The 23,021-nt window shown below is 37.6% G+C and overlaps 1 long non-coding RNA gene across 1 annotated transcript; it reads right to left on the bottom strand.

Moving 5' to 3' along the window:
- Positions 1–17,746: 17,746 nt before the first annotated feature.
- LOC119792095 lies at positions 17,747–19,728 on the bottom strand. The gene is made up of 3 exons (XR_005281937.1): positions 19,488–19,728; positions 18,768–18,863; positions 17,747–18,484 (listed from the first exon to the last, which is right to left on the bottom strand). It is a non-coding gene; the product is annotated as an uncharacterized LOC119792095 (long non-coding RNA).
- Between the last annotated feature and the right edge of the window lie 3,293 nt (positions 19,729–23,021).

Raw genomic sequence — 23,021 nt, 5'->3', positions numbered from 1 at the left:
ATGATTCAAACTAGTATCCTTTAAGCTCATCATAGCTTCTTCAAATATTCAGGTCACACAGAGGTGTTTTCATTTGTTCAGTGGTTGTCAAGGTATCTTATTCTCCCTAAAAAAACCCAAAAGATTCACAAGAGAAGTTGAAAAAAGATAAAATGAAAATGAAAAAAAGTCACAGACTGGGGATTAGTCCACATGGAGTCGTACAAAATTAAAACTGAACTGACCCTGAGCAGCGGTAAGAGCCAGTGCTTCTGAAAAAAAAAAAAAAAAACCCGACAGAAGTCTGTTGTTGTTTGTCTTTTTAGCTCATTATGCAGATGGGTTCTCACACCAAGCTGCCCCTTGAACCCAGTTCCTGATATTGCTTGATTTGCTGCTGCTTTATCTGGAGGTGACCCCTCTATCTGACCAAGATGTTCGCTGATACACTCAAACTTTGTTTGGACAAGACCAAATTGGCCACTGCTGCGTATGATTTACACCTCATCAATTACTCCTTAACACAAAACCTGATCACCAAATCAGTAGGCAAATATTCAGTAAATGTATCTAAACCTAGTAAGGAAGGCTGCTGAGATTTCAAATAAGAGTCAGAATGGAAAAGAGGTGTAATTTTATGTAAATTTGAATCTTGCATGCTTACAGGTGCCAGATGTGCTATACTAAGTTTCATGATTTGCATCATCTCTTCACTTTACAAAGAATGGGCTGAAAAAACAAAAGGTGAGGGAAGATTTTCCAGGACACAAATGCCTTGTTAATGTGGAGCTTTGGGAGAATGAACCCAGGTTAAAAAAAACAAAGGCTTAAATAGCAACGTTTTTTCACCATTGTATAAAGGTAACCACCTCTGAATCACTTTATATGGGCTAAAAGAACATGGGGCTATATTTTGCATGTGTATGAATATTTTAAAAATAACATCTAGAGAGGAAGTATCCACGTTCAGATGGAAAAAAAAATCTGAATACAGGATGAAAAACATTGATCCTTCCTGCCTTGTATCAACAGTTCAGACTGCTGTTGGTGGTGTAGTGGAGATATTTTCCTGGTGCACCGTAGAAAGCTTAGTAAAAGCTAAAGTTAATGCTGACCTTGCCACTCCAATTATTACCACAGTGTACCTAACATCTGATGGTTACTTCAAGAACTATAATACCATGCATCACAAAGCTCAAGTAATCTCAAGCTTTTTTCTTTTCAATAGGTTTCCTACACTTGATGATCTCCACTGTAATCAGATATCAATCCAAACACTTACCATGTTGGTGACCCCTGTTGTAAAGAATACAAGGCTCAAATTGTGTTACAATTAGGACAATATCAAGCTGCACCAGTGCAATGGACAATATTTAAGATACTTTTAAAGATATAGAGGAGGATTTTTGCAAATTTTTGAAAAGACCCACCCTCTCCACTTAGAAAAATGCACATTCACAACCCTGTTCCGACTCCCAAGAGGAAATGCCTATTAAACTTGTGCAAGAGCATGCAGAAGCCCATTTCTACTTGTGCACCCTCTGTTTAAAAGTGGCTGTTTGCATTGCTCATACAGGTTTACTTTCCAAAAGATTTGCAGTTTTTGTCACTATGTGAGACTCACCACCAATAAGTTAAAATGGGGACAAGCATGTAGGACGCCTTACGTAAACATATCATCGCAATGATTGACAATTAGGAGGGCCGCTTTATTTTGATGATCCACCTGGAAAAAGAACATCCTCCATTATACCTTTAAACAATGAATTAAGGTTAAGCTTTAAGGTTACAATAGGTTATGCTTGAATATATTCTTACATCCTTACTTTTGCTCTCCTTAGTTTCTATTCTTTGCTTTTTCTTTCAGACTCTCTTGTCTCTGAGCTCTTGTTTGCGAAAACTGCCAGATCAACAGAAACGTCACATTCAGGATACGAACCTTACGTTTGTATCTTCTAATTGAAGTGCCTTCCTGCCTTAGTGTCTGACAGCACCTTTTGACAAGTGATGTGTTTTTTGAAAGTGAATCAGCTTTCTTCAGCTCTGAGTGCAATAGACAGCAGAGATCAGTGAGGGTCAGGCTGAATGCTGGTCTCTATACTGAGTTTTCTCTTGCCTCATGTCATTACCAAACATGCCATTCATCTTACCGTTAATCCTGCCTTCCCCTTTCAGTGGATACAATCGGTTCGTGAGCTTTTACCCTCAAAACTACAGAAAAAGTCAGACAGACAAGCATAGAGCCAGCCAAGGCTCTGCAGCAAATGATTTAAGAAATATAAAGCATTATTACATCAGTCTCTTCTTGCCTTTTGATTATTTCTCAGCTTATTGACGGTTTTCGTAGATGACCTGTATCAAACTTCGTTCTTTAGTGCCATGTTTGGCATCAGCAGAGGTAGCAACATTAACTGCATAGCTACAGTAAGTGTAGCACACATTCTTCTTAGTAATAAAAATAGTAAAACTAATAGAATAATATTCTGTTTTACCTATATGGCTAAGATTGAGACTAATCTTGAGACCAACTAAGTGTTAGAGCATTTATAATATAAATATGTATCAGAATAAATGAATAGCTGTTATTAATTCTGACAACAATTTCCAACAGTTTTTCTAATAGATGAACCAGTTCATTGTCCAAGCTAAAAATAAAAAATAAAAATCCCAACAAAATAAAAACAACCTGCCTATAACCAGCTACCTTGATTTCATAGGAAGAGATGGGGTATATAAAGTCAGTGGTTAAAGGAAGGATGCGCCAACCTTTCAATTTATGATATGTGTATTCATAGATTATTCAGGTGGCTAGAAGTGGTGTAAAAAGAAAATATCCTTAATGAGGTTAAAACTAGTGCTTCACAATATAAAAAAAACATGCAATTGCAATACTATTGCAGAATATTGCCATGAGGATATTGAATATGTTTAACCAACTTTCCTTTGGCTCTTTCTTTTCCATTTCTTCATCATATTATTTCACCACCACCCTTTGTGACCTTCAGCATCTCTTTCATTAAAAAGAGATCAAACCTAATATATGTCCAACCAAATATTTCCTCTTAGCATTCCTTTGAAATTGTGATAATGCACACATTGGGATGATTTTTTTTAATTTATATTTCTTGTACTTTTCTTTAACCTTGTGCAAAATACTGCTTCCCTCTGTCAGAATGCCCATTGGCAGTTCTATACTTTATATCCAAAGTGAATAGTTTTTGCCAACATGGAACATGCATGTACAGTAAATCTACATTTCAAAACTTATACCCAGAAGTTCCATACCTTAGCAATAGAATTATGAGGTGTTTAAATAGAAAAATAAAACTTAAATAATTACCTTGTCAGTGTTTCTTAGACTCAAACCTCACATAATATAAACCTCTTCTGTGCTTCCAAGAAATGCTATTTTTTGCCTAAACCAACCCTACTGATATTAAAATTTGAAAGGACACATTATTTTGCGTATGCTCGACTCTTCAGGTCTAAATCATAAGTTTATAGTGCAAAGTCCACCCATACCCTGTAGCTTGTATCATCATATCTCAGCTTGCAGCGTTTCAAAAGATAGGTCAGATTTTTGAAGTGAGAAGGTGTAGAGTTGTTATCAGCAGTTAGTATCTTGGAGTGGGTAGTCCTTAAGGCGAGTGCACAACCCTTTCTACTTTAACACATGGAGGACAACGTGTGCAGAGAAGACACAGAACACTTGACCTCTCCTCTTGATGGTTTGATCTGAAACAGTAACATTAAAAAAATATTGGAGGAGTGGTAACGAAGTGGTTAGGAAACAGCAGGGAGTAAGGAATTAAGGAAATTAAAGTGTAAAAGACAGGAGGGGTGAAAAGAGGCAAGGAGAGAATGGTAGGAGGCATGGAAGGAGATGGAAACAATCCAAAAATGGAGGAAAACAAAAGGCACAGAAGGAAATCAGACAATTTGAAATTGATTAAAAGAAAGGAAGGACACAAAGAGGAAAAGAAAGGAAGAACTAAACCAGGGAGGGAAATGGCATAAAAAAAGGATGCATTATGTATATATAGGATGGTAAGAAAAGAGATTTAAATAAAGGGAGTCTAGCAGTATATTTTGGACAATACTTTCTTTTTCCCAGCCAATTTAGTAATCCTGCTCCACAAAAAAAAAAGATACTAACTATTCCTTAACACTGATATATCAACATCCTGATTTGTTTCAGCAAAGTCCTACCCTAACACTCAAATAAGTTGTCCACTTTACTGTAAAACCACAATCATGCTGGAGGAAAATCACAGAATCAAGCCTTTTTTTTCTGAACTCCTTTTCTGCAGTTCCTTCTCTACCCTTTCATTGGCACCTTCTCCGTTTTCCAATCCCGACCTTTTCTGTGTGATGTTATAAAGAACAGATTTTGCAGAGAGGAAATGAAAACATTTGTTAGCAAAATAGAAGAGAAGGGTAGTGTTGATACTGACAACAGACTCATTTTTTTCCCCTGCAATGCCGACCCACCCGGCAGCTAGGTAGCCTTCACAGGGGCACATAAATCCTCAGGCAGGTCACATTACTGCTTGCCCTCATCAGTGTTTACTGGCATGTTAAAGATTGTAATAACATTGGTCAAAACGCAGAATTTTCATTTAGATGATTTTTGAAGGGTTTTAAATCCAGCTGTTTTGAGGGGAGAAGGAGTTGAAAAGAGACAGATTCTGGCATAGAGGCAAGACGTGAAACCACATTTGGACTTAGATGAGAACGAGGATGGCAAGGTCATGCTCTATAAACACTCTTCAAGTCAGACTGCTACGCTTTTGTTGTACATACTCGGCTCAGTCAACAATTTGTTAATGTCTTTGTGTTTCCAGTGGTCGTTTGAGGTAAAATAATAAAAGCTCTTTGAGTCATGGCAGTAAACATTCAGCTACAGCAAGAAAATAACCAACAGAAACAAATGAGCAGAGGAGAAATCTAAATTTCCCCTTTGCTGCAGATGCCATGTCTCTCTCCCTCTCTCTCATGTGCTTAAACTCCTTCGTTCGGGTTTGCAGCTGAAACCCTGTGTATTAGTGTATTTTCTTTAGGTGGTGGGCCATAACTCCGCTTTCCTTAGATATATTGGATTTTGATCAAATACTGGAAATGTAGCACAGGGTTGCTGTGCTTATTTAAACTGTAATGTTGAATACACAAATCAGAAGGAGCGCCGTGATGAGATGACACACACATACACACTTGCACTCCCGCACACATTCCCCATCTTCCCTATAGATGGTTGCTTTGGCTCAGGCATGAAGGGCCTTGCCTTGTTCAAGGTTTTACACCCACTGTTCCGTTCCACCAAGCTGTGTAACCATAACAGTTTAATGACATGCTATTACACGGCTATCACACGTACAGCATCGTGTTAACACCAAAACCGCTGCCTTAGCCCCACACAGACAGTAGGCTGTATCAAATATAGACCAATATTTTACCCACTTAGCAGTATGCCATCAAAGTAGTACAGAGATTTTTTTTTCAATCTGTCTTTTACGAACACATTTCCATTAAATAAAATATTTCCTGAAGTGTTGAAGTGAGAGATATAGATAATATTAGATTGGGGGTCAATTAAAGAAGGGAGATTATGGTTTTCTCTACAATGTACATATGCTCTCATTTTCAGTGGTCCTTCTTAGACAAAAGATATTTGCCTACTGTAATTTTAGCTTATTCAGCTAACCTTTAAGTAGTACAAATACAATTTTACCAGTTCTAATGTTATCCATGATGAAACTTCTGATAATCCAGTTAAAGGCTTAATTGGCTGCAGCCTTTTTTCAAAGCTGTCGGGTTGTTAGAGTGTCTTTTTCAAAAAATATCATAGCAGAACCATGCAAAAGAACAAAAACGTGAGCGGTTCTTACTGTTCTGCACAATTGTAATGGATAAGTGAGTACGTAAACTAAAAGGAAATGGTTTATTGGTTGCACTGCACTTCATTCTAGGACTGTTAGTTGCTTACTGTTAGTAAAAAAAAGTAACATATATAGGGCTAAGTGAGAGATATAGTGAAAGGAAACTTGAGAAAAGGTAAATTTGGATGATTGCATTTTGGGAACAAAATTATTCTTTCATACGTTGGATCCATATGAATACCTTTTTTTCCCTCTGTTTTTTATTTTTGCCCTCATTCTTAAAAATTGTTGGGGGAAAAAATCCCACTAAAGCACACCTTAAGAGGTGCAGTTTTCTCACCTTTAAATTAATGCACCACAGCGATGGGTACCATTAGTAACATTTAAATTACTTATTAGGTGGTCAAATGCTATCTTAGGAATGGTCAGGTTTACTTTTTTAACTTGTTCCCAATTTGTTAGATTTCTAGGAGTAAAGGAATTCTACCTGGAAGTCTTTTGATATCCAGCAAGACAATCAAATCATTATGAAATCAATAAAGTACTATTAAAGTAATGTTATTCAGTTTCTTTGGCCAAAGCTGTTAGATAAGTGTTCACTTCATAGGTTGAAGACAGTAAATTAACTTGGAACAGACTTCCTTTAGACTTTAGTCTAGAGAATACAGATAGCTTACATTGTAGTTTCTTGCTTTAAAAAACAATAGTGCAAACAACAAGTGTAGTGGGTGGTCAGATTGGGGGAATATAATTTCTCCTAGGGCGTTATTTGATGCCAGGAGGTAATTGTCTTAGCTCATCAAAATTGGCTCACATAAAAAGGAACTTCTATATTCCTTTAATGTACAACAGCTGTTGGAAAGCTTTTATGCCTTTTGTGGTGATCTGTTTAAATATTTTAGATTTTCTTCATAATATCATAGTGACAAGACCTCATTGTGAGCAAAACATAATAGCTAAGAATAGATATTGTACAAAATTACAAATGTTGGCCAAAGTGTGCAAAACTGATTAAAGTTTGTTAAGAAAGTGATTTGTGTAAGAAAAATAAGAAAAAAGGAGTTTAGGCAAAAACTGTATTGTAAATTCTTCAGCTTTAACAATTTTAACCTGTTTATTCAGTCCCTCTGCAGAACATGTAAAACATGCCTATTTGGTTTACAATTCCCTTTCATGAAACCAACGTTTATTTTAGATCTTTTATATTGGTTAGGTTATATTTACCAGGATTGTCATATGACATTCAGCCTTTGGTGTTTCTACATTTGTTATCCACTTGTTTGACCCTGACCAAAATAAACTCAATTTAAAAATGGTCTGGTATAAACATTCACCATGGACTGAAAATGCAGCCAGTGTCAAAAACACTTGAGTTTTCAAAAATCATGTTCCAAGCTTTCAAGAAAGTCTGTCTACTTTAAAACAAAATTAGTACAGATTCTATTCTGAAAAGACATCAGAGATGCACAGATTTTTTTAGAGGGTTGCAGCTTTCCCATTAGCAAAATAACTGAATAGATTTTGAGCTGCTCTCACTCCTTTCACTGATTCATCGTTCAAACAGCAACATGCTAAAAAAAATCTCTTGTATAGTCTGGTGTGTAAAGCAAACAAAGCCGGTCTGAGTTGTTTATTTTGATGCATCAAACCTGACCCTCAGTCAGATTTTACTGCCACAGCAGTGAAATGCCAACCCTTAAAACGTAGAGCTAATTACTTGTGATTTGTTTCATACCTGTTTGATTTTGGGGGCTGTTTAAGGCAATCAGGCTCTGACAGTGAGTTCTGTGCTGTGGCTGAGCTGTTTACATAGCTCTGCTGGAAAAATGCTGACACTAAAAGAGCTGAGAGGAGAGAAGAAGAGGCCTACTTCACTCTCTGTGCTCTAAGCAGAATCAGTATCCATTTGTGAGTGGGGACAGGTCAAAGACAGAAGAACAATCTAGTTGCAGTAAAAAATACATTATAACACCGTCTGCATTTATTGCAGTTATTTGTATTACAGTACCTACTGTACTATTCTGCTCACTGTGTGCATAGGAAAGATAATTCTGGACCCTTGTTTATTATAGTTTTACTTCTTATTTACATTTGATAGATAATCTTAGAGTAAATATGAGACAGAGATGGAGGATCTGGAGTCAACAAATCTTTTCAATGTCATGCATTTGTTCTGCTCAGGTACTGAAGCAGGTGAGTTCAATCTGCACAGTGAATTAATCAGTGTGTAGATTGGATTCACCTGGTTCAGTGGCTGAGCATGTCCCCCATCTCTGATGTAAGACTCACTTGAAAAGATATTTACCAGATAAATCAAGAACAACACACATAAAACCTTACTTAAATATAATGTGCTTGCTTCCTATTTTTAAGAGTGGCTAAAAGAAATCAACCTTTGGAGCAAACCCTATTTATGTACCATAGGGCACTCTTTGAAAGTAAATAGATACCTGTTTAACTTAAAATGAATATCTGTTATAAATGCCTCATCTGAATCCCTCCATCAACAACGTACTGAATTTAACTCAAATGCACATACTGTAGTTATACAGATATTCCCTCTGTAGGAACCTGTGATTAAGAGTATATTGTTAAATTTGACTTGAAACATCCTTAATTTAAACAGAATAATCTAACCCATCTAATCAGCAACTTGTTTTAACTGTTAGTCTCCTGGAGGCTAAAGGAAGCAGGTGGGGATATTTTGCTTGTACAGTAGAGATAAACAGAGGAACAACCTGTTTTATGTGTGGTTTATTTTGTTGTTAATAAAGTTAAGTATATTTCTTTTAATTAGAAAAAACTAACTCAGGGAAACACGCTGTGACAGTTTATTCAGGGGAAAAATGCAAATAATCCCAAGGATTGTGTACAAAGACACATTTTCTTATGTCTTTGTAACCTTTTATAGTAAATTTTTTTTTTTTCATATGGTATGATTACATCTGCTACTAAGAGAAAAGAAATCCTCTTTGGCTACCAATCTTTGGGTTTGGTGTTGCAAACCGAGTTTGTTTTTGAACATTTTGCAATGGTTTTGCTTTAAAAAGCAAAAGAATGTCCATATATTTGTTAGGAAAACTGTTTGTAATTGAGAGTGTTAGAAAAAAATGAGATCGACTATCATTTGACAGATTAAAATCTTAAAGTCCCCAAGGGTAACTAAAGCACACAAATTCTGGTGCTGTAGGAAAATAGGAATTTATGTTATGAAAAATGCTAAAGATATGAGGGAGGAATGGTAGAGACTGACATAGCCTAACCATCCTGACACAAAGAAAATAGTCACCAATTGATGTTGATGTCCTGAAACTGGTCAAAGACAGAAACATTGAAAGAGCTGCTAAAAAGACCTGTTTTGTTCTATATTGAACACCAATCTCCTGTATTCTCCATGTGTGTGGACTGGGGATTAAGTTGAAAAACGGGATGCTTTCATCCAAATAAAACATCCAAGCAATTCTTCGACCTCCCTAAACCTTGCAGAAAAATGTTTGGCTGTCTGGTAAAACTAAAACTGATAGCTTGTTTTATCGATTTCAAAATGTTCAAGTATACAATCAAACCAACAAAGGAATGACTGTTACGTAGCTTAAAATATATATTTAGAGTATAAAAAATAAACATAAAAGCAAGGACGACTTTTTTTTGTTTTACTTTCTTGTGCTAATCCTGGAAAAAAGTTTCCAAAACTGAAATTAAATGAAATAACGCTAAATGGATCTCAAATACATGTTGGAAGAAGTAAAAATCAATGACAGCTTCTACAACACAAGGTGACAAAAAAGCATTTTTCTTTTCTCCTCTCAGATGCCCTCTTTGCACCTGCTCCAACAAAAGGCCTCGGGGTCTCCAACTGGGAGAAAAAAGGAGAACAAGACACGGTGGTGAACTTTTCAGTGCAAAGGCATACAGGAGTATCGAACAATCCGCATCAAGTCACATCAAACACCCTAAAAGTTTAGAGAGCCTAATCAATTTACCAAAAGGGTTTTATTTGACTGCAATGCTCGAGTCAAATCTTTGAAAAACACAGGCTGAAATTCCTAGAAAAAAAAAGGCACGTACTGAACCCACGCCTTTGTGTTCCTTTGGTCTTTGTTTGTAGAGGCTTTGAACATGGAGGAGGAGGTAGTTGGCTTCAAGAATCAACCTCAAGTAACACACACACACTCACACACACACACATGTTCAGTGTTTAAAAGAAATATATAACGCTGTTAGATATTATTTTAACTCAAGGTACTGATTCCAATGCCAAATGTCAAATCAGATGTAGATTACTTGGAGGGATTTTCATGCTAATGAGGTGGTTAATATTCTGATGATATGTCTATATGGAGAGTGTTTTTTTACATCCCTAACAGAAGGTGTGTGTGTCTCCCTCTTCGCACAGACAGACACGGGGATGGTGCACCCAGGGGCGACCGAGGGCCTGTGCTGGCTCGACTGGAGCGCGCTCGCCCTTTTTACCGCAGGAAGTAAGACAAAAAGAGCAGCGGCAGGAATGTTTATGAATACCTCCAGTCCCTAAAGAGCTGCAGGCTGACCTGATTATCACCTGCGTGTAATTCCACAGTTGGGGAGGAGCTGCAGCTCCTAGAGGAGAAGGGGGAGGCTGAATGAAAGGTGTGTGTTTGTGCGGGTGTATGTGTTTTCAGTGATGGGTATCATTAAACATCATTAGAGGGTTGGAGTTGTCTCACGCTGCTCTTGTTTTGTGTGGAAGACTTTTTTTATTTTGTTTTGTTTTTTCCTCAGATGCACTCCAGAAAGATCACACACGGCACAGCCCTGAAGATAAGCACAGTTGTTAAAAAACACACATTCAGTTAAAAAAAAAACAACACAGCAAAAAGAAAACAGGCAGGTATTTATCAGTCGTGCTTGTTTTGTTGTTGCATGCATTCCTCAAACATGAGCTCTGACTGCGGCCTTCTGTGAAAGAGGAAATCAAATAGCGGGGCTAACAGGAGCAAGAGATCCAACCCCCTGCAGCATATACAAACAGAAATAAACCCGGGCCGCCTGTGTCTAACAATAGGACAGCAACTTTTTCTTCAAGGCTATAGCAAAGTTTGAGGAGTCATTTAAAAGGTTTGTGTACATTTGCTTTTTGTGTACTCTCACACTCTCCTATTCATTTCCCCAGACAGACTTTACTTGGTTTGTGTTTACCATTCAGTGCCAGGATGTGTCACCAGTGATTCTGTTGATCAGCTGTAGGGTTTGTGAGTCGCTTGAGGTAAGCCACAGTTTAACGGGTTCAAGGTGTTTCAGAAAAGGGATCAAGGTGAGAAGAACCAGACCCAAATTATGTTCAGGTATCAACAGTGTTGCAAGCAAAGCCACAAAACAGCACCATCTATCAGAGGCTGTGGTGCTCATCCATGATTAGACCAGTTGGCACAACAGATCAAAAGAGGCAAAAAGCATAGCTGAGTGCCGCCATCTTCTGGTGAGACGCTACAGGATAAGGGCAAAGTTATCACTGATTTTTCTTCATGTTTCATCAATGAATTTAAAACAAACTTTGAATTTATGATTTGACATCATACCCTAATTAATCAGTGCTTTGTGACTGTGAATTAATATCAACACCACATGAAATATTGACCCATCTAGCTTGCCCCTACACAAAAATAAAAAATATAGAAAAAAATATCTATATAATGAATAGTCATAAATAATATATATATATATATATATATATATATATATATATATATATATATATATATATATATATATATATATATTTATATGTATATCTATAGACAGAGCACACCCTGAACTCAGCAGCTACATAAACCATACCCCAAAGGCTAGTCTAAAGTGCCATTTTTTTTAATAGCAAAAGGACCCTGGAAGAACCTTCAAACAGTCCAGTATTAGTACAAATAAATGCAATAAAATACCTAACATGACGCAAATGCTTTTAATTTTAATTTAAATAATGCTGCTTGTTGTATACAGTACACTGATTTTAATGTCTATCATTAATATCTCTAAATTGAATAAATGATTATATATATTATATATATATATATATATATATATATATATTATTCAATATACACTATATTGCCAAAAGTATTTGCTCACCCATCCAAATTATTGGAATCAGGTGTTCCAATCACTTCCATGGCCACAGGTGTATAAATTCAAGCACCTAGGCATGCAGACTGTTTTTACAAACATTTGTGAAAGAATGGGTCGCTCTCAGGAGCTCAGTGAATTCCAGCGTGGAACTGTGATAGGATGCCACCTGTGCAACAAATCCAGTCGTGAAATTTCCTCGCTCCTAAATATTCCACAGTCAACTGTCAGCTGTATTATAAGAAAATGGAAGTGTTTGGGAACGACAGCAACTCAGCCACGAAGTGGTAGGCCACGTAAACTGACGGAGCGGGGTCAGCGGATGCTGAAGCGCATAGTGCGAAGAGGTCGCCAACTTTCTGCAGAGTCAATCACTACAGACCTCCAAACTTCATGTGGCCTTCAGATTAGCTCAAGAACAGTGCGCAGAGAGCTTCATGGAATGGGTTTCCATGGTCGAGCAGCTGCATCCAAGCCATACATCACCAAGTGCAATGCAAAGCGTCGGATGCGGTGGTGTAAAGCACGCCGCCACTGGACTCTAGAGCAGTGGAGACGCGTTCTCTGGAGTGACGAATCGCGCTTCTCCATCTGGCAATCTGATGGACGGGTCTGGGTTTGGCGGTAGCCAGGAGAACGGTACTTGTCTGACTGCATTGTGCCAAGTGTAAAGTTTGGTGGAGGGGGGATTATGGTGTGGGGTTGTTTTTCAGGAGCTGGGCTTGGCCCCTTAGTTCCAGTGAAAGGAACTCTGAATGCTTCAGCATACCAAGACATTTTGGACAATTCCATGCTCCCAACTTTGTGGGAACAGTTTGGAGCTGGCCCCTTCCTCTTCCAACATGACTGTGCACCAGTGCACAAAGCAAGGTCCATAAAGACATGGATGACAGAGTCTGGTGTGGATGAACTTGACTGGCCTGCACAGAGTCCTGACCTCAACCCGATAGAACACCTTTGGGATGAATTAGAGCGGAGACTGAGAGCCAGGCCTTCTCGTCCAACATCAGTGTGCGACCTCACAAATGCGCTTCTGGAAGAATGGTCAAAAATTCCCATAAACACACTCCTAAACCTTGTGGACAGCCTTCCCAGAAGAGTTGAAGCTGTTCTAGCTGCAAAGGGTGGACCGACGTCATATTGAACCCTATGGATTAGGAACGGGATGTCACTTAAGCTCATATGTGAGTCAAGGCAGGTGAGCAAATACTTTTGGCAATATAGTGTAGCTGCAAGAAGCAAAAGGGAAAAAAGTGCAGTTATTACTCTCATAACCAATTACCTTCTTTGATCTAAGGAGCTATTTAATATAATGCTTTACTCTGTTTAAAATATTATGTGTTGGAGAAAACTAAAGCAAAACCTAAGTACCCTTGCAAAATGCCTATTCTGGGTCAGTTTAGTAACACCAACGCCTATGCAAAGGATATGAATGGGAAATTAGATTGCTTTCTCTTACATTTTGTCCAAAGTATGGGTCCATTCTCCTGCTCCTTATTTTTTTAAACAGTCAGTAGTTACTTTCCCCAGGGGTTATATAGCAATAACTTGCAGTCTTGAACTTGCATCTGATCAGAGACATGCCCCAAACTGATCTATAATGAGATTGCTGTTTTGTTCCTTTTAAGTTTCTGCATATCAGTTTCCAGAAAAGATTATTATTATATTTTTTTTTGAGATCCATTGAAAGACAATGTGGAAAAGGGCGCAAAGCAAAAACTAGTGCTGAAATTTGAGTCACTCATGAACTTTATCTGGTGTCTGCTAAAAGCATTTTAAACCATAGAAACTGGATGGAAAATGCATATTTAAAAATTGAACCTTGAAACCTTCCTTGTTCATCAAGCCCAATAAATGTTTTGGCTAATGTATAAATGTTGAACACAGCTACCACTAGCCTTACTAATGATGGTACTTAGCAGGTAAACACTGTATTAAGGATTAAACTCAGACTAAAGATATTAACAAAATCCTCTAACATGAATATAGCTCTTAAGGAAGAGGGTTTTTGAAATCTGATCAGATTATGTTCACCTTAAAATGACTGCCTGTGGGAAACAAGAAGGCTTCCTATGACCTTTAGTCCAAGCAAAGAACCCAAATTCCAGTTTTTGACCTGGGATTTAGTTGAAACTGACCCACTTTTGCCCTAACAGCATAAAATGGCATTTGTGTTGAAAAAATAGCCCAACAATTTTCAGACTGCAATAAAAATGTTTAACACCTCCCCTCTCACTATCTGAGCTTTGTGATGCTTTAATCTTAAATTCAGAGGAGATCCCAGGTGAGCAACTAATAGAACTTGGATATCTTAGTAAACTGTATCTCTTTATAGCAGACTGTGCTGTATGTCCTCTGGTGATTGTACAGTAAACAGTGCAGGAGCGGCGGCGGCAGAGGCAGAGAAGAGCTCCTGGCTACCTCTCTCCACCCCGGAGTGAACGCATCAAGCTAATACATGGCGACACGTTGTGAGTTATTGCGCTGAATACCAGGCCGCTGGTTCTGCTCACAGGCCTGGTTTGATCTTTTATTTACACTTCTTTTTGCTCAGGATTTCAGGACAATTTTCTCAACTCTTTGCAGTCAACAAACTACAAAGCAAGGCGCCCATCTCTTGGAGGCATGTTGAATAGAGGCTGTGCGCTTCAAACATAACCATAACAACAGAAAACAGAACTAAAACGCTGCAACTGCTTTGGACTACAAGCTGTGCTTGTAAATAGGCCATGCACTCTTGACATCTTGGGAAGGAAAGGTCAGTGTATTAAATGATTGAGGAAAGGCTGTGAAAGAAGAGGCTAATAGACTAGGAAACCAATACAGGTGTAGGACAAACTATTTTGACTGTTAGTACTGTTGCATATTCACTCAAGAGGCTGTCAGAGAGACAGAGCCGATACCTAAAACTATTATTCCACCATTAGTTTTCTACAGGTCACGATTGTGGCATAATGCAATAGCATTCATCTATTTCATTCATTTTAGTTCTTAGAGAGCGACACGCAATTTAATTACCCACCCTGCTCTTTGGCGACGGGAGCGGCAGCAAGTGCCTCACCCCCTCCCATGGCTCGCTCACTTCTCGTAAAGGATCGAGGGTGCCGAAACAATGATGGATAGAGTCTGAAAAGTGCATTATTTCTGATGCATTTTTGATTATTTCTACCCTTTCCCTTTTTTTCCCCAGGTAATGCAATAAGCCTGATACGCTCTGAGTTCTGTCAGAGACATGGATATTGCAACAGCTCAGCCATCACTTTCTATTGGCAGGAAAGTCATTGTTTCTGAAACAAGGGTTACTCTGTTTTTTTTTTTATAGCTCCTTTACTATTTTTCTCATTTTTTTTTTGTTTGTGCACTGTCTGTGTGTCTGTCTTTCTTCAAAACCCTTTGTGAATCTGTCTGTCTCTGTGTCTCCAGCTTGGAGACATTCTCATTTGGACTAGTGCCTTGAAAGCCCCAACAGACTGCCACAATAGTTCCTCATCAAAACAATTTCAAGGACCTCTTCAAAGTGAATGAATCAATAAGTGCTCATATGTGGGGTTAAAGCAGAGGTTATGCTGATATTTTTCAACTCCAGACACTCCCTTAACCCCAACATGGAAGCCAATGCCAACAGCTTCCTGTTTGGTTAATGAAATTCATTCTTTAAATAGAGAATATCAATCTCTCTAAATATAACCCTGCCCCCCCTATACACAAATATATATATATCTAATAAAAAGAAAAGCATGAAGTCCGGAACAAACCTTTGGGCTAATACTCTTACTGTATGTCTAAACCTGGTTTACCCACAGTGAAACAATGCAAATGCCTCTGATGTTTAAGATGTAGATGCTCCCAGCAAGCATTGATCTGTACCACCCTCAGAGCTTCTATAAAACAGAAAAAAACCTTGCAATTCTCTTTGTTCATTTTATTTATCCTCACACTCTAAGACACAGCACTTTCCTACAAATAATTATAGTCCTCTTGCTTGGGTTCAAAGAAGAGAAAACATTGCATTGTTCTTACTGACATAAAGTATTTCATTTTTTCATAATTATGGGGATTCTTTTGTTTTAATAAAAGTGAATTGCAATGTCTGTACAAAAAGAAATAAATGTATCACAACGTATGTTTTTAACTGCTGGTTTGGATTATTTACAGTTTAGGATAGTTATTTCTTATTAAATGTGAGAGAAAATTACCTCTGATCAGAAACAGAACTAAAAGTGACCTCATGTAGGTAAAAGGGTGTTTTTTTGAGCTCATGTAACCATATTTTGTCTCTTTACAGACAACATTAGACTGTAAAAAGTAGATTCAACAGACTGTCCTTAATTCATTGCCTTCTAAAGAAATGTACAAAATATAAAATAATTGCAGAATCTAGCCATATATCAGGAAAATGTTTATCTTGAAGAACAATCCAAAGATGTTCACATTCCACAAAGAATGGTCACTTTTTCTTTCATCTTCTAATTTCACTGAGGAAAGGCAGCTTTGAAAAAACACTTGATCATACTCTTATGATGATATTCTTTTAGGGGTTGATTGTTTTTTTTTTTATTTAAATGTTTTTAATACTCCCTTTTTTGTACTTTTTTCAGCTAGTATTGCTTTTCGTGACTTTGAGGTATATAACCTTTTTAAGTATCATATTTTTCTGAAATATTAAACACCTCAACTTACATTTGCTGATCCACTGCTCTGGAGTCTATTCAGTCAATTTTCTAAATTCTTTAAAACCTCTCAAATGTGTTGCTTCCCTTCTCACCAATAATTTGGGTTTGGCTAAGCGCTATAAACTACCAAAGGACCAACTGTGCTAGTGGGACACTCCGACTCTGATGTGACTTGCACCTTCTTCTCAGTTGTCTTGTGTATTGAGAGTACAACACTGTTTTCTTTGATTCAGTTACACAAGGTCATCAGTGTAGCTTAAACAGTCCAGGTGAGCTTGGCAGGAGAACGCAGAAGGATAATCTTAAACAGGTGAGACGTCTCATCTTGGCATCCCACTTCACACAACAACACAATGTCACCAGGTAAGGTGGTAATAAAGCATGCAGCTTTGGCCAGGCTCCATCAAACTGGCAGCTGATTCCTTTTTTTAGTAATTTACTCAGGGAAAAATCAGTCATTGTTTAATTTGTACTTGTAAACTATAATTATTTCAGCTGAGACCTGAGTGTGCAGAATGTAAAATGACTTTCAGATTTTTTTTTCATAAAATGTTGTCATAGCTTTATTGGAGTTTGTTTTATAACTAGTTCAGTCACAGTAAATTAACGGCTGGATATTTATTTAGGAATTACATTATTCTACATAGACAAAAGTCTACATTAAGTCCTTTATCTTTTGCTTAATTAGCTTTCAATATGTAAGGACTGCAGAACTTATTTTGGTTGATATTCTGCAAAAAGTATTTTATGAGCATACTTAGACTTTCTCCCTTCTCTGAGACTCTCAGATGTTTGCAAACCCCACTGAGAAACTCTTGGCAGTTTTGCAGAGGATCATTGTGGTTTGCAACCTATGCTGAGGTAATGTTGCTTTGCTTTTTAAAGGGGTCATAGAATGATTATAAAGTGTATTTGGTGTCGGTCCTTAAGGTCTCTGAATAGGGTGTGTACCCTTGGTTGGGCTGAAAATGGCATATTTGCTGTTCTGTGAGCCCTAATGCAAGCCTGGTTAAAAGCCCTAGAATGAAACGACAGGTTTTCTTACTTTTATGGTATGCTCATGATTTAGATAAGCTGTGCACTGATTGGTTTGTTTTTATAATGAGCGAAGCTGCTGAGCAAAGATGCATCATAGCAACAAGCACTCACTCACTGAAACATCGAAATTGTTGATATGGTAGGGTGACCAGACTTCCTCATTTTCCCGGATGTGTCCTACTTTTCATACCTCAAAAAATGTCCAGGGGGAATTTCAAAATCGTCCGGGATTTTGGTCGACTACATTGCTGCACAAAGTCGAAACACACCGGGCATTCGAACCGAGCCGTGAGCTCCGGGGCTGGTCTGGGAAGCCCCGGCGGAAGAGGACAGGGAGCCAGTGGGGGACAGAGCGACCAAACCACACCCAGTGACGGTATCCTGGACACAGGCAGCCCCATGCTTCGCCCTGTCTGCCTTACCGGCCCCCAGCCCCCCTCCTCCGGCTGAGGAGGGACGGCTCATGGCTCTCTACTGACATCCGGTCCAGTCAGCGGCTCAGCAGTCGACACTTTATACACCTGAGCTTTAGGTATATTAACATGGGCATGTGTCAAATTAGAAAAGTACTCTGAACATTATAAATAAAGGTTTACAGACTCAAACCTGTCAAAGGCAGCAAAAGTAGTGAGTAAAGTGAGGGTCCATAAGAGGAGAGGTTTGAGCTCTGACCAAAGAGGAAAGCCAGAGCCGGTGTCGAGGAGGTTCACACGAGTCTGGGTCAGGAGATCAGAGGTCCAAACATGTACCAAAGGAAATTCCAGGTGGGTGTCATAAAGCAGATCCAGGTTCGGTAAACAGGCAGAATCCCACAGGAGTCTGAAAACAGCTCAGGCAAACAAATCAGAACAGGAACAGGCAGACTCAGAGGTCCACAGATATAAGAGGTCAGGAATCAGAACACAATAAGGTACGCTAGAGAACTCTCAATGAAGACATGAATAATCTGGCACTGATGACTGGAAACAGGCAGGTTAAATAAAGACTGGAGCAGGTTGATCAAATTAGCAGTGATAAGAAACTGGGCGGAGCTATTCATGTGAAGGGAATGAACAATCAAGCCAGTCATCAGCGCCAAGATCATTTGCGTATTCGTGCGTACCATTGAGGTATGTATTATTCATTTTCCTCTGAGATCATTGAAGACCACACTCCAGTCTGGTAGGGGGCCCTAAATGCACCTTAGGTCAGTTTACATCTGCCATTAAAAAACAAAAGAAGAAGAAGAAGCGTCAAGATCATCACAACATGATTAACAAAATCTTTGACAATAGGAACATGATCACATTTACAATTTAATCAGCCAATGTTAACAAAGTCATTAATTAAGTCTTGTATTGCACATCAATCTATGTTGAACGGTAAACTCAAACAATCTTAGCTTAAAACTGGTGAATGGCACTGATAATGCTAGCTGTGTATATCTAAAATCACTTTTTAAAATTACAATTACTCCTCCTCCAGGTCCCAGGAATAACAGTATCAGCATTCACCACGTAAAGTAAAATTCACAGATTCTACAGCAGCCTCTTGCTAATGTAGCTATACAATTCTGTGCTTTACATTCATTGTTTGCAAGAGGATTTCATTTTTTCAACATAGCTAGAATTATCTATAGAGTAATTTTTAAAATATAATGAATATCCGTCCAACAATGAAATATATATCATCCAATTGTTGGACTGATATAAAGTTAAATGCAGTGAAAACAATAGCTCAACTTTTCAAACACTTCACCAAACACTACGGCTGCATGTTTGGCTGAAACATTTAAAAAAAAAATCTATACATTGAAAAAATAAAATCTTTATTTGTGTCTTACTTTTATTTTGTTTCTCAATTTCTTTCCTTGCTTCTTTCCTCCATCTTTCACCACTGGTGCACATGTTTTCACCGGAACATTTCCCATCATTGTTCTTCACTTCGCAGCGCCATGCCACTATGCTTCCTGTCCCGTCTCAGTATGTACTTGGGCCCATTCATCTTATAGCCACCTGGCAGCAAGGGCGCCTTTCAGCATATCATTCAATACTGCTCAGCGGACTCTGAGCCTTCTCCCTTTAATGAGCCCCATGGACAGAGAATCTGCTGAGCTAATTAAACAAAAACAAACTCTGAGCTTTCCACACGCTCTGTGCAAAACACTGCTTATTGAGGAGTAAAAGTCAAACTTCATGATTCATTAACAAGGGGAAGTCTGAGCAGGCCGGACAGATCAGTGGAAGCTGTGGAGAAGTGGAGAGATGAAGCGAGGGAGGAAACGGGGGAGGGTGTGGATGCCTTACTTCATTTAGCAGTGCCGCAAAGCACACCCACATTTTTGTCTGAGTTTAGATTTACCACAAGAACATTCTTAAAACTGTCAGCAATTTTGTGATCTATATGTTTATTTAGGCCTTTTTAGACACTTCTCACATTTCTTACCTGATTATAAACCACGTTGGTCCTTCATAAGTTTTTCTTCTGTCTCTTTCTTCAGCTTCAGTCCTAATTTTCTTTAGCAAAGTGCTGACTAAAATATTTAGGTAAATGCACAGGGATTTTTCATTACTTAAGAAAGCACAAGATGTTAAGGTATAGAACCATAAACTTATTGCAGAATTGAAATCATTTTAATGGGTTCAGTTATCCTTCTCTCAAATAGTTTTTCCCATTCATCACCAAGTTTTTATGAAAAAGGAAAATACGGATTGTATCCTTTTTGAGTAAAGTAACTTACTTATGCCACTCATCATGCAAATTATGTTTTTCTTTTCAAAGGCCTGTGATGGTATTCAGCTTTAGAAGATTAATACTAATTTGCTCTTCTCATTTGGTTCAACAATATAATTACTTTGCAGCAAAAATTCTATGATAGGGTTACCTAATCTCATGCTACACTATGCAAATGTTTTGTCTACGTCAAGAAAGAATGTAACAGCAAAACCAGAACTATTCATGGCTCGAACTATAAAGATTGCAAATAAGGGGCACTAACTTGCAATAGCATTTTCTTTTCTTTTTTTTTTTGCATGTGCAATAAGTGGGCTTGTTGTGGGTGGACTACAAATGTTTTTGCACAAATGGAAAGATATGAAAACTAGTTTGGTTAAACCCATTTAAATGAACTGTTTATTTGTGCTAGAGGCAGATTGAGAGTGGCCATAAAAAAGGTAAAAAAGGTTAGTTGGAGGTAATACTGATAATAATCATTTTAGAAAATAATTATATAGAACAAGTCCCATAAGCAGTACCTTTTAGAAATCTTGTTATCATGGCAGCCAATTTATTCTTTTATGATTTGCATATTATTTAATAAAGAAAATAAATATATTTCTATACAATATATAAAACCGAACACAAAATATAAGAAACAGAAAAAAGTAGAAATATAAAACTAAACATTAACAGATCATAAAAAATACATAAATGAAAAAATTTAAGTTATGAATACATAATAATAATGATCAAATAAAATTGGGTGGAGATGCTAAATCATCACAATCAGGCAGCAATGTCATAGATCTAATTAAATTTAAGAGTTAGCACCACTTTTAAAAAGTTTAAGGAACCTTTAAGAGATAATCTAAGTTTTTCAAGTTTGATTTATAGTAGCACCTTTACACACCTGTTATGAGATTATGGAAGAGAAAGTTTCCAATTATGAGTAAGAGCCACCTGGACAACAAAATAATAAAAGCTGAAATATTATGCATGTTTGAAGATGAAGGGTTGGACAGGGAGACCGAACAAGGAGGGAATCAGGGGAGATGGTTGTTTTATATTTTGCAGTATAAGAGTTTAAAAATATCTGACCAGATTGGGATAAGCCTGGGGCAATACCAACACATGTTGTGGTTGACTGGATATCGTTTACACCCATTACAGATTAGTTACATTAGGGTAAATCCAATACAACTTTAGCACAGATTGAACAAGAGTGAAGTGTCCGCTAAAGTTGATGCCATTAGTTGTCAGGCAACCTGATTCCAAGATCTTGTCTCCAAAAATGCTTGGGGCCTAATTAAGGGTTATCAATAGTAGAATTGATAAGGTTGTAAAAATATGTGTTGTTTTTGGTCAGATCGAGAGTCATTAAAGTGTTGATCAAAGTGCCTGAAGGACAAATGGAGGATTTTTGGTTTGGACTCTGAACCAAGCACACTATCTGGAAATAACAGTAAAGAAAACTTAATTTACTTGAGAGCTGTGAAAAAGACATAAAAGTCCCTCTATCATAAATATTCTTAAATTATGTTTTTTCTTTATCACACCAACTCCAAAAGGCCAATGAAGAGATAGATGACAGAAATAAGTGATTATTTAAAGGTGGGGGGAGGTCTGAGGCTCTATGAAGGCCCATTTTTTTTCCTCATTTGAGTTCAAATTTTAATAGATTTTGGATTACCACTAAGTTACAGGTAAAAGGAAAAGCCTCTGAAGAGAACAGGGGGTGAAGAGAAAGATTACAGGAGATGAGATCAAAATCTACACAGTAAAAAAAACACGCTCCTTTAACACTTGAAGAGTGTTTGTATCCAATCATGACCATTTTTAAAGAAAAGCTTCTCACTTTTTGTAATACTAAAATATTGTTCACAAACTGAAATCCCAGGGTCTTATATAATCTGAGGTCAATGCATTTGGAAAGCCTTTTTCGCTGCACTGTAGCATAATTAACAGTCAAATGCAACCCTCCAAGGGTGGAAGTACCGAAACTCTAAAATATCTTTTTTTTTCAGAACATCAAAGCATTAAGATGTTTCATCTATATTATAGCTTTGTTTATATACAGTTCTTAAGTTCATTTCAAACTGCCTTGATGCTTATCTGATGTTTTATATGCCAATGTGTAATAATGGAATAAAACGAGAACATAAAACAGGTTTATTTTTACTTTTGTTTGCATAATATTTGCTGTAGACAGCAGTAATTCAAACCTGTGACTCTAGCAATTCAGAGTTTTGGATAACCTTTTGGCTTCACAGAAGAGATTTTTGTTCTAGATTTGTTGGTCTGGTGGTTATTTCTTTGTGGATTTTTCATAATGTACTTTGTGGGATTCCTTGGATGCTTTCGTCTGGATGTCTTTCCAATTGTTTAACCTCAGTCCGTAAGTGTTGTTTTAGTAAACTGCCTGACATTTTATGTAACTAAATGGTTGGAAAAAATACAAAATGTCACATGTTTCAAGGTCTCATATGCACCTCAGATTACAACAGGTTACCACGAGGGAAGCATTCAAATGAGGTTGCTTTATATATCATCATGGTGTAAATATGATACTTATGTATGGCTTTATGTATATGTCTGCTGGCATGCATGTTTACATTTGTCACTAACAGTCTGAAAAGACAAAGTAATGCATATGTTTAGT

Source organism: Cyprinodon tularosa, unplaced genomic scaffold (assembly GCF_016077235.1).
Source record: "Cyprinodon tularosa strain WSP-4 unplaced genomic scaffold, ASM1607723v1 ctg41, whole genome shotgun sequence".
NCBI classification, from domain to species: Eukaryota; Metazoa; Chordata; class Actinopteri; order Cyprinodontiformes; family Cyprinodontidae; genus Cyprinodon; species Cyprinodon tularosa.
This window is presented reverse-complemented; position numbering and strand designations above follow the sequence as displayed.